Source organism: Pelophylax lessonae (assembly GCF_965119305.1).
Source record: "Pelophylax lessonae genome assembly, chromosome: 7".
In the NCBI taxonomy this organism is placed as follows: domain Eukaryota; kingdom Metazoa; phylum Chordata; class Amphibia; order Anura; family Ranidae; genus Pelophylax; species Pelophylax lessonae.
Genome location: NC_138774.1, coordinates 105608599 through 105621488, shown reverse-complemented (window position 1 = coordinate 105621488; position 12890 = coordinate 105608599).

Below are 12890 nucleotides of genomic sequence, written 5' to 3'. Positions count from 1 at the left end.
AAAAAGAGGATCAGCAAAGCTTGTTGTGATTAAAAAGACTCTTTACATCAAGCTGGTATTTTTCAAACCAATATCTAAAAAAGCATTATAATAGTAGCTCCCCCTTGATGACAGGTGCAGACCTAGTGACAAGAGTCGGAGAGGTTCCTAGCATAGCATCAGGTAGCACACAAAATTTTCTACGCTCTGACTTTTCTAGAAAAAATTTGAACAGTGGGTGTTATTTAAAACCTCAACCCTTTCCTCCCCCAAACTGATGCAGAACAGGCAAGAGGTTAATCTAAAGTCAGCGGGCCTAACAAAAAACAGACTAATAGGTTCCTCCAGCCACACAATGGAGATGGATGGAGGAATCCGAGTCGGATATTATATTCTTATATTGTGTAACCACAGATGTTAGAATACACTGGTCATTGACTGCAGCCACTGATCAAGAAAAGATTTCCAACATGTCGCTTCAACAGAAATTCATCAATTGATCGACTTCTGTCGAGAGGGCATGGCAGCGCAACAATCAAAATTCCTCTGGTTCCTGCTGATCTGAACAAATTTCGATCGGTGCATGGCAGCTTAAAACTGAGTAAAACTTATTTTACTGTGCACACCATTTTCTGATGAAATGATTGGTCCCATGAAGCTTCTCTTCTTTACGAATGTATAATTGCCTCTTGCATTGACATTATCACATACAATGCAAGACCAGAAGCCACTGCTGTCCCTGCATTGTATATGGCGATGTCAGCATGCCTGCCCACATTCCAGGGTGGTAACTTTAGCAAAAAAAGTGACTGAACTGATGATGCCCATGTGAAAGGACCCTAAAGGGCAAGTAATCCTTTTGTAGATCATCCCCTAGAACAGTCTTTGCCAACTCCTTTAACAAAGAGGGGAACCCTTAAAACAACTTTTAAATCTCAGGGAACACCTGCTAATAATTATTATTTTTACAATTCACAGTACCTTGTGAACAGTATGTTGATAGATAAGACTAAAAAAAGGACTAAGGATGTGGCATACTCAACGTATTTGACACACAGGGCTGTTCTATACCACAACAATTGTCTCCTGTAAAATAAATAAATTATAATATTGGCCAGAGAAGTAATGCAGACAATGAAAATGGTAATGTTCCATGCATTTATTTATTTATTTAAGGTACTTATATAGCACCATCAATTTATGCAGTGCTTTACATACATATTACACATTCAGTGCCTGCAGTCAGCTTTAAAGGATACACCTGGCTGTGGATTCATTAAAAAGGTATCTGCAGTGGAAATGTTTCTGCTTGTTTTTTTAAATAGGAGGAAATTGGTAAAACCTCTGCAATATTTTTTTGCTGCCTATGCACTATTAATGAGATTTTCCTTCACTTCCTGTCGCAAAGAAATACGGGAAGTGAGTAGATATCTCAGACGGAAAGTATGGGGAAATCCCCTCTTTTTTTTTTTTTTTTTAAAACAGTGAGTTTTATTAAAGGTTTGGTACAATACAAAAGAATATAAAGTGAGTTTTGCAAAAGTACAAAAATTACAAAGAAGTCATATAAAAACTGTACAAGCACATAAGGCAGGAAAACAGTCGAGCAATATACAGTCCATCATAGAGATAGCAGTGAACGTGGCCATCAAAGGATGGTAGTATACAGCGCTACCGGCCCGTATCCGGGCATTGCACCCATCTGTCCCAAATCTTATTGAACTTTTGGGGACATCCCCTGTGTTTGTATAGGAGTTTATGGAAGGGCAGGATATTGTTTATTTCTTTGAGCCAGAGCCTAAAAGCAGGGGGAGCAGTCCTCATCCACTGTCTGACTATTAGTTTACGTGCAACAAACAACATTTCCTGTAAGAATATTGTAGTGGATTTGGGCATATGTGCATCTGGGTAAACCCCCAGGAGGCGCTCCTTAGGGGAGAGCTGTAAGGGAGATCCCATTTTATCTTGGAGAAAAGTGACAATCTGACGCCATAGATCCTGCAGTTGGGGGCAGCTCCAAAGTAAATGGAAAAAGGAGGCCTCAGGGTCTCCGCACATAGGGCAAGAGGGGGCCAGGTAGGGTTTATACTTTGTCAGTCTAAGGGGAGTGAGATACGCCTGGTGGAGTATAAAGGTCTGGGTCAAACGGTCCAATAGCTTTGGTGAAACTCGTTTACATGTCTGAAGGGCATCCTCCCACTCCTCGTCCTCCATAACTCCCACACTCCGTTCCCAGCGAGTTGGAAATCCCCTTTTTTAAACAGTTGTTAAACAGGTATCCCCCGTATCTCCTATTTAAAAGACAATCATATAATATTGGACACCAAGATAAATAGAGAGGATAAATCTCCACAGGGGACACAAATGACATTAATAGTGTGACAGGGACTTCAATGCTCTACCTGAAATTAGAATAAAAAAAAAAAAGGATTTCACTGAAAATATACTTTAAAGAGTGGTTTGAGGCTAAACTGGAATTTTAAGAACAGTTGGAGATTAGTACATTTCCTAAGAAATATCTAAAACCTGACACAAGCATTCTGTAAATTATTATATATACAGCCATGACTAAACTATTTCTGGAAAATATAAACTCTAAATAAAGAATTAAACTTGAAATCAAATTCAGACAGTTCTCAGATTGCTGGCAAAATATCCTCAACTGTATTTCCTTCCAACAGATGAAAAAAAAAAAAAAGATAAGAAACACAATTGATGCTAAAAAACTATATCTATACTTTTTTATTCTAAATAATTTATAGTAAGTAAAATTGTGCGTGTCGATTGTGAAAAGAGTCCAATTTGTTTGATTTACATTGCAGGGGGGAGCCCCAGGGTAAGGGGTGTTTAACTATCTGCTCTAATGTAATTGCCTATGGCGGCCCTCTAAATATTTGATGGGCTGCCTGAGCAAAGCAAGAATGCCTTGTCTAATACACTCATACAACTTCCAGTCTATCAACCGCTCTGTCTTAGGAAAACAATAGACATTCAGAAATACAAAAATAGACCTATTCACTTATAATATTTACAAAGGGTAACAGGTGAATAAAATCTTCCATATCTCTTAATATCTCTTTTAATGCTGTTATTTCAGTTTCTGGGAAATTGAAGTTTAATGAAAACAAAATAGTTACTTTTGTTCCAGTTAAATGAAAGAGCGTTCGTGTTCTGTACTACTTTTTTCTCAACTTCACTCCCACAGAAAGGTAATTGAAAAGGGGAATGGTTTGAAGGCCAAATCTACCCGAAACTGATATTTTGGTTTTGTGTGTTTTTTGGCAAGTTTAAATAAATTATGTTTTTTTTTTCTCTCTTTCGGAGACTCCAGTAGAAATATAACCACTACCAAAACCCTTGAAAACGTGCACATAATACAAAAATAACAAATATTTGGAAAATCCAATTGCGAAAGAGTGTTTGCTTCACAAAAAACATGTGGAAACATGCATGCATTATATTTCAGCACAGTGTCCCATGTCCTAGTGTAAGCCCCCTTACACTAAACCTTCCTGTATCCTTAATGATAACACTTACCCCACACCTACACTACAATCACACTAACCCTACCAGTGACCCTACACTAACCTACCACCATCCTTCCCTATGATTCTTAGGCCTCATGTATACTGCTTTGGCATTTTTTTTTATCAAAGTCCCTGAACTCAACTCAATAAAAGCCCATAAAAAAGTCCATGTACACATAGGCTTTTATCAGAGTTTAGGAGCAGCAGAGTTTAGGGGAGTTTAAACGTCCCGGTGCTGAATGAAGAAGAATCGTGTTCAGGTGCTTTGGTAAAAACCGCAAATTTAGACAAATCGCGGCAAAAACGCAATATTGTTTTGCTGCTGTTTGGAGAGTTACATGTGAGGATGGTAAGTGTACATGTAGCCCTACATTACCTCACTTCAACCCTCCCGATAACCCTAACTTTAGACCAACCCTCCCTGTGACCCTGAAACGAATCCCAAAATAACCCATCTCCTAACTTTATATTAATTTTCCATGTGACCCATAAGCTGGACATACATTAGTAGAATTGTTTTCAAAATATCTTGTTTTACGTTGTTTGATTTTCAAATTGTTAGTGGGGTAAAATTGATATTCGTGTTTAGGATGGAAAATGTGCAGTTTTCTGAACTGTATGTGGTTTTGAAAATTACATTCAGAACAAAATGTACTGAGAATTTTCATACAAGTTTCTGTATGACAGTCCAGTCGTTCATTCGAAAATCTACTACTGTATGGACTATAACCAATTACCTCTCCCTAAGCCTACCTGCACTATGAATCTCACCGAACCTACCTGTTACCCTTACACTAACCTGACAACAACTTTTCTTATGACTTTAACTCCAGCCATGACCTAGCAAAAAAACCCTGAATCCCTAACACTAACCTCACAATAACCCCCCCATTAACCCCAACACCAACCTCACAGCAGTCTTTCCTGTGACCCTAACACTAGCTTCACACTAACCCTCCATACAACCATATCCTCCTTTAGCCCTTCCTGCAACTCTTACAATAACCTAACACCAAGCCTCCCAGCAAACCTAACATTAACCCCACACTAAAGCCTAGTACAGTGATCTTCCCTGCTAAGCTATTGTTTAAAATAGTATAGATAGCTACCAGGTAATTGGTTACCATAATCCCGTCATAAATTGAAAGAGAAACCCCCTTAGGTTTGTGGGACTTTAAGGGTAACAGTAAAGGCTCTCATAAGAGAAGTTTTAACGTGAAGTAATTATAAAATTATTTATTTTGTAAGGTTGTGGTTGTAACAGACAATCATCATAAACTGTACATGTTTAAGTCATAGAATCGAAAAAGCATGAATGATACAATACAGTTGTAGGTACATAGCAGAGTCCAACGCGTTTCAAACTGTTTGTTTTAGTACATAAATCTTCCTCAGGGAGTCTGCATATGTTCCTGAAATACATGGTCAAATGTAAGTTCCAAGAAACAGAATATATATAAACATTTTACAGTGAAAAGTTTTTTATACATGTAAAAAGTATTATTAGCATCTGCGACCACATGTTGCCCTTAAAGAGGTCCTGGAAAGCCTCTTGCTAGTCCAGGATACTCCTAGAGAGGAAACCTACTCCCAAAGATTGAAAAGGAAAAGGGAAAAGGGGGGGAAGGGGGAAGAAGAGGAAAGGGGAGGGGACAGAAAGAAAAGGGAGGGAAAGGGGGGGAAAAAGAAAAAGAAAAAGAAAAGAAAAAGGGGAAGGATGAAAAGACCCCTTGTGTTAAAAAGACATACCTGCAAAACAGTAGAGCCCAAAAGAAGGTTCCCCTTCGGGGGGATTGAAACTCCCATGCGTTGAGAGCTAGAGTCAGGTATAAAGATTTATTTTGTATCTGAAACAGTGAGTATATTTACAACTGTCAGAGATCCAGGGTTAATGTAAGTATGTATATAAACATTATTACAGAAAATATTCATGTAAAATTCACCTGTTATGATGATTTTCATGTAGACATATAAAAAGGGGAAAAAAAGAGAAAACGAAACCAGGAAAAATAGGGAAAAAAGGGAAAAAAGCTAATTTTTCCCAGGAAAATATTATCTTCCGATGTATATATCTCTTGGATTTATTGAAGTGGGACCCTATCAGGGGAAAAGGAGATATATCTTTTCAGCTTTGGTAGATCAAGATAATGTATATATTATATTAAGTAATGTGATTAAAATAGCTCTTACCTCACTAATTTATTGGAGGGTGTGGGGTATCCCATCAGTTTCCAGGGGTTTTGGGGAGACCTATATCTTCCCAATGGGAATATAAGTCCTTGCCTGAAAGGTATAGGACAGGGATAATATGCCTATATAGGTATACATTTTGCATATCTTATTATTAATTAAAAGTAGGTATTCCACCTGAGACGATCATACCGTTCTGATTGAAGCCTGTCGTCACCGTATCCAATGAGGACAGCAACATATCATCCTATGAGATATAGGATGTGATCTAAAATTACTCGTCCTATGGATCCTGATAGTCACATAGAGAGAAAAATAAGATCTCTAAGTGGGTCACAAAATCATCAACATTATAATATACTAATATATCCTAAATTGGATATACATTTAAACTGTCCAAAATAAATATGTGATGCATTCTGCGACTAACATTTTTTCCTTTTGTCACAGGTCAACTCTGGGTGGGTGGATTTACAACTACAGACCGGTTTTGGGTCTTCTCTGTGCAAATATCCCCTGATTGGGGAATTTTTGCCCCTCCTGCCCCCCCTCTCCTGTGCACCAGAGGTTTTTCCTTTCCCTCTTTTTGAAAAACCCCCCCTTTTCTAGATTCTGTTATCTCTTTTTTTCTTCCCATTGTGTAGGCCTACCAGCCAACGTGTATCCCTGTCCATGTAATTGACACCAACATGGCATTTATATCATCCTTTTTTTCTTTCCCCTCGGGGGGCTCCCCTGCAAATGAGAGCCCGGCACGGGTGAGACATCTCCTATGGGGACCACCAATAGGCCCCTCAAACATCTGGAGAAAAGAGCGTTTCCGGGATGTTAACATTTGGTTGCTATGCTCCATATGTCTCATCCTGAAACCCCTGGTCAATCTTTTCCAGGGGATATACGCATCACCCGTGCCTGGGGCGTTATCTTCTACAGATTTCCCCTTTCTTTAAAACAAGTGTCCACTAGCAGTCTCTATATACAATATAGATAGGTATTATTTATCCCATTCACAAGTTTATTTCACTTTCAATTAAAAATTAAATTTAATTAAAATTATCCCCCCTCTATGTATCTACCGCATGACTATACCGCTACAACTTAGGCGGACATATTAGCGGAGTCTACTAGAGAAAAGGGCGGATATGACGTCACCGCCAGTCCAGCGGAATAATCTCCGGGCATTTCAGGCGGAAATGACACACGTCGGAGCCTTTGATTTGGGCGGATGTGATGTCACCGCCAGTCCGGGGAACTTCCGGTGGTAAAAGACGGATATGACGTAACTATTTACAAAGCTCCCGCGGGAATCACCACGAGACTCTGGACACTTGGGTACTTAAGGGGACGCCGAGAGCCAGAACGGAGAGCTATCTCTCCGATGCAACACCGAACGCCTATCGCTCCGATATCCATACATAACAGTGAGTACTCTGGAGGAGACCTATATAACTAAAAACTCTTTTCTTAACTATGATGGCAACTTATTACAAGAGGGTTTTATCTTATTTTTCTCTCTATGTGACTATCAGGATCCATAGGACGAGTAATTTTAGATCACATCCTATATCTCATAGGATGATATGTTGCTGTCCTCATTGGATACGGTGACGACAGGCTTCAATCAGAACGGTATGATCGTCTCAGGTGGAATACCTACTTTTAATTAATAATAAGATATGCAAAATGTATACCTATATAGGCATATTATCCCTGTCCTATACCTTTCAGGCAAGGACTTATATTCCCATTGGGAAGATATAGGTCTCCCCAAAACCCCTGGAAACTGATGGGATACCCCACACCCTCCAATAAATTAGTGAGGTAAGAGCTATTTTAATCACATTACTTAATATAATATATACATTATCTTGATCTACCAAAGCTGAAAAGATATATCTCCTTTTCCCCTGATAGGGTCCCACTTCAATAAATCCAAGAGATATATACATCGGAAGATAATATTTTCCTGGGAAAAATTAGCTTTTTTCCCTTTTTTCCCTATTTTTCCTGGTTTCGTTTTCTCTTTTTTTCCCCTTTTTATATGTCTACATGAAAATCATCATAACAGGTGAATTTTACATGAATATTTTCTGTAATAATGTTTATATACATACTTACATTAACCCTGGATCTCTGACAGTTGTAAATATACTCACTGTTTCAGATACAAAATAAATCTTTATACCTGACTCTAGCTCTCAACGCATGGGAGTTTCAATCCCCCCGAAGGGGAACCTTCTTTTGGGCTCTACTGTTTTGCAGGTATGTCTTTTTAACACAAGGGGTCTTTTCATCCTTCCCCTTTTTCTTTTCTTTTTCTTTTTCTTTTTCCCCCCCTTTCCCTCCCTTTTCTTTCTGTCCCCTCCCCTTTCCTCTTCTTCCCCCTTCCCCCCCTTTTCCCTTTTCCTTTTCAATCTTTGGGAGTAGGTTTCCTCTCTAGGAGTATCCTGGACTAGCAAGAGGCTTTCCAGGACCTCTTTAAGGGCAACATGTGGTCGCAGATGCTAATAATACTTTTTACATGTATAAAAAACTTTTCACTGTAAAATGTTTATATATATTCTGTTTCTTGGAACTTACATTTGACCATGTATTTCAGGAACATATGCAGACTCCCTGAGGAAGATTTATGTACTAAAACAAACAGTTTGAAACGCGTTGGACTCTGCTATGTACCTACAACTGTATTGTATCATTCATGCTTTTTCGATTCTATGACTTAAACATGTACAGTTTATGATGATTGTCTGTTACAACCACAACCTTACAAAATAAATAATTTTATAATTACTTCACGTTAAAACTTCTCTTATGAGAGCCTTTACTGTTACCCTTAAAGTCCCACAAACCTAAGGGGGTTTCTCTTTCAAGCTATTGTTTACTGACAGGGGGACAGACCCCCTCAAGAACACTCCGGTCAGTGCTCTCAGCTATTGGCTAAGAGCGCTGATCGGTAGCCGGTTGGCTGCTGGTTCTCCAGTATGCTCGTCCGCCAGAAACCTGCCAAACGGTGGGAGGATTTCCTTCAAAGCAAACATATGCCACTGAGTATATGTACCACCATCATCTTCATTGTTCTGGTTTTACATTCATACACACTCTCTGTATATATTGTATTATATCTACACTCTAGATCTTTTACAGATCAATTTTAATATATTTTTGTTAATAAAATGATCTAAATTTTACTCTTTTGTGGAAGTGTATTTGCCGCTAAAATCCCGCAACCCAGGGGGACCCCTTGTCCATTTTTGTTCTGTTGGACCTGCTGCCAAACACAAGTGCCAAATGTCAGGCTGTTTTTCCACCATAAAGAGATTGTAAACCTCAGAAAAAAAAAAAAAACACTGAAAGACAAAGACATAATGGGCTAGTATGCATTGCGTACTAGCTCATTATGAAATACTTACCTTAGAACGAAGCCCTCACAGTGCCGCCCACTCACTGGTGACATGTTCGCCATGTTCAGCAGTCTTCCTTCTGAGTTTGCGTCCTCTGGCTATTTGATTGGGCGGAGCCGCGATGACGCCACTCCTGCGCATATGCACAGGAGCCTCTGTTCACAGCACAGGGCTCTGAAGGAACGGCACGGATGGCCATTCCTTCAGAGCGCATGCGCCAGTGATGTCACTGGCTGCATGCAAAGTAAATATCAAAGTAAATATCTCCTTATCATAGATTTACCTATAGATACAAGTTACAGAGGAAGAAAATTACTTCCTCTTTAACCTCCGTAACATCTCCAGAATTCACACCTTCCTAACTAACGACACCACAAAGCAACTTATTCATTCCTTGGTTAATTCCCGCCTTGACTACTGCAACTCCCTCCTAACTGGTCTACCTTTACACAGGCTATCCCCCCTTCAACCCATCATGAATGCTGCTACCAGATTAATACACCTTATTGCATGTGAATGTTGCTGCATTAAATAAAATTATTAGTTTACCTCTTTACATTTTAAAATGTGCTGCCCTGAGATTGTGCAGAATTTTCCATTTTGCTTTTACTGAAAAAAGATTGAGAAGCACTAAACTAGAGCACCTTGAAATCCCTTACTGACCTATGGAGAACTTAAAGACTCCATACAGGTAGAGTTGTTAGTGTGAATCAAATCTAAGAGTGCACCATGCTGGTACCACAATAGCAGGTGGAAGCACATTGTGTATTTATGTCAAACCAATTTTAATACCTGTCATTTAATAGGAATAGTTGGAAAAATAGCAGGCCAGAACAGTGGATGCAGATGACCAATCTGTGTGCTGATCTGTCATCTTAACTTAGGGGTTCCTAAAGTGATTGAGACCACAGCTTCAGTGATCTCTGACCCCACAGTCTGCATTTGTTTCACCATGCTGCAGGATGATGCAGGTGCTAATCTTATCGTGTACCATGCTATAAACATATAGGCCCTATAACTTAATGTGCTTATGTACACTACGCATGCATAAGATCGTTTGATGCATGGAAGAAATGTATACCAAGCTTTTAACCTTTAGTAACCTGCATGTAAAAGCCCTTAGTGACCTTAGTGACATAGCTAAGGAAATAATGTTCTACACCTTGGGGAAGGGTGTTATCGATTGGATACTGTAGCCATTTCTGATCTAGTCCTCTGATACAAGTGTGTGTAATTATAAAAAAGTACAAAATAAATCACTAAGTATATGCTGCCATTGGTAAGCAGGATGGAAATTTCTTGTACCATGGCTGCATAGGTCAAGGTAGCGGAAATATACTTTAAAACTGGCTTGAACCTTTCTGTATTGTATTTCAGAGAACTTTGGGCCAAGGGACTAACCTAAAAGGTAAAATCTGAATTTTTCCAAAAACATTAACAATTGTGTACAAAACTATCATTGTGTTGTTATAATACATATGTGTATTATTAGTGCTGCATAAGACTACATTTTCATCTGCTCTGAATTTCTTTTTTTTATTTGATAGCCATTTACTTAAATGGGTCCAGTACAGTGTTCACACCAAACACAAAGGGGGCATCATGACAACAGCATGTGTACAATCCTTCTTAACCCCTGCTTGAGGGAAGCAGTTGGAGGGTGTGTGTGTGTGTGTGTGTGTGTGGGGGGGGGGTACTGTGGCTCATACTGTGATACTGGGGCTCCCATGAGTCCTAAACCTTGGTTACATTTGCAATAAATGATGTAAAAGTTCAACCTTACAGTCTAGATCAGTGAAGGCAAACCTTGGCACCCCAGATGTTTTGGAACTTCATTTGCCATGATGCTCATGCACTATGTAGTGTAGTTGAGCATCATGGGTAATGTAGTTCCAAAACATCTGGGGTGCCAAGGTTCACCATCACTGGTCTAGATCCTCTGAATAGGTGCATTTGCCCATAAAGCCTAAAGGATGACCATACAGAAATCAAAGCTAATCATTAAATGTACTTTTAAATGCAAGCAGTCCCTGTACAACATGGGTCACAATGGAAAAGCAGCACAAGGAGCCTATCAAAAGTGCTACATTACTTTCAACATGCATTAAGTCCTGCTAGATCAATTCATGCTGGCCCCTTTTGCAGGTATAGCTATGTAAAACATAAAAAAAAGAAGTGCCTATACTGTTTAAAATCCAGTAATACACTGTCTCACCTGCATTTTTAGTCACTGCCAAGTTTGTAGAGGCCGATCTGCTGACAGCCTTAAAGTGATTGTAAAGTCTTGTTTTTTTTTAAATAACAAAGATGTTATACTTACCTACTCTGTGCAATAGTTTTCCACAGAGCAGCCCAGATCCTTCTCTTCTCGTCCCACACCAGAGCTCTTGGCTCCTCCCTCGTGCAAACAGCTTGCAATGGGGGCACCAAAGCAGGCGCGTCCCAATCAGAGGCTCTGTGTGTTCATTCACACGTGGAGCTGCTATGCCGTCCTGCCCCCTTTGTCTCCTGATTGGCTCACTGGCTGTGATTGACAGCTGCAGGAGCCAATGGCTCTTACTGCTGCCAAACGCAATCAGGAGTGTGAGTCCCAGGAGAGGCAAGGCTCTCGTGGGTATCGATGGGTCAAGAGGGGGCTCAGGTAAGTATTAGGGGGGCTGGGGGGACTTCTGCACACAGAAGGTATTTTACCTTCATGCATGGAATGCATGAAGTTAAAAAACCTTGTGCCTTTACAACATCTTTAAAGCAGAATCAAACCCTGCTATCCATTACAGCCAAGGAAGCTGCTTCTGTTTGTTAAGCAACTGCCATGCTGCTGCACATGCGATAAATTATGACACCAGTCATTTGATAGTTTGACACTTTAGCTGAGGACACAAGCAAATGAGACAGTTAGCAATCCCAACATTCCAAGAGTGTGTTTTGTGAAAATTGATGGGTTTAGTTCTGCTTTATGATCAACTGCTGTTCCGGGGTTCTGGGCTTCAGCAAAATGGTGGCCTCCAGCACAGGAACAATGCTGGAGGCAATTTACAGAATCAATATTAATGTGAAATGTATGTTGCTTGCTAAAGAATATTATTTTTTATCAAGTTGTAATGGGTAAAGTTCCACTTTAAAGAGGTTGTAAACTCGTTTGAGTTTTTTTTTTTTTTTTTACACCCTGCAAAAGAAAGACATAATGAGCTAGTATGCATCGCATACTAGCTCATTATGCAATACTTACCTCAGAACGAGCCCCCGCCGTGCCGCTCACTCACCTCTATGACGGGCGACATGTCTAGTCGCCCGTCTTCCGGGATCGCGGCATCCGGCCATCTGATTGGCCGGAGCCGCGGTGACGTCACTCCCGCGCACGCGCGCTAGAGCCGACAGTCACGGCACGGGGCTCTGAAGGAACGGCACGATCGGCCGTTCCTTCAGAGCGCATGCGCCAGTGACGTCACTGGCGACATGTAAGGTAAATATCTCCTAAACTGTACATGTTTAGGAGATATTTACAGTACCTATAGGTAAGCCTTATCATAGGCTTACCTATAGGTACAAGTTGTAGAGGAGGGTTTACTTCCTCTTTAAAGTGATATTACAGTCAGAATTGTTTTGTTAAAATAAAAAACATGTTATACTTACCTGCTCTGTGCAATGGTATTTCACAGAGCAGTCCCTTACCTCCTCCTTGGTGGTACCCTGCCAGTGCTGTCGGCTGCTTCTTCTTCCAAGTGTCCCCTGTGCTAGGGGGGTACTCATGTAGGTGTGTTTCAGAGCCAGGCTGTGTGTGTCCATAGACACA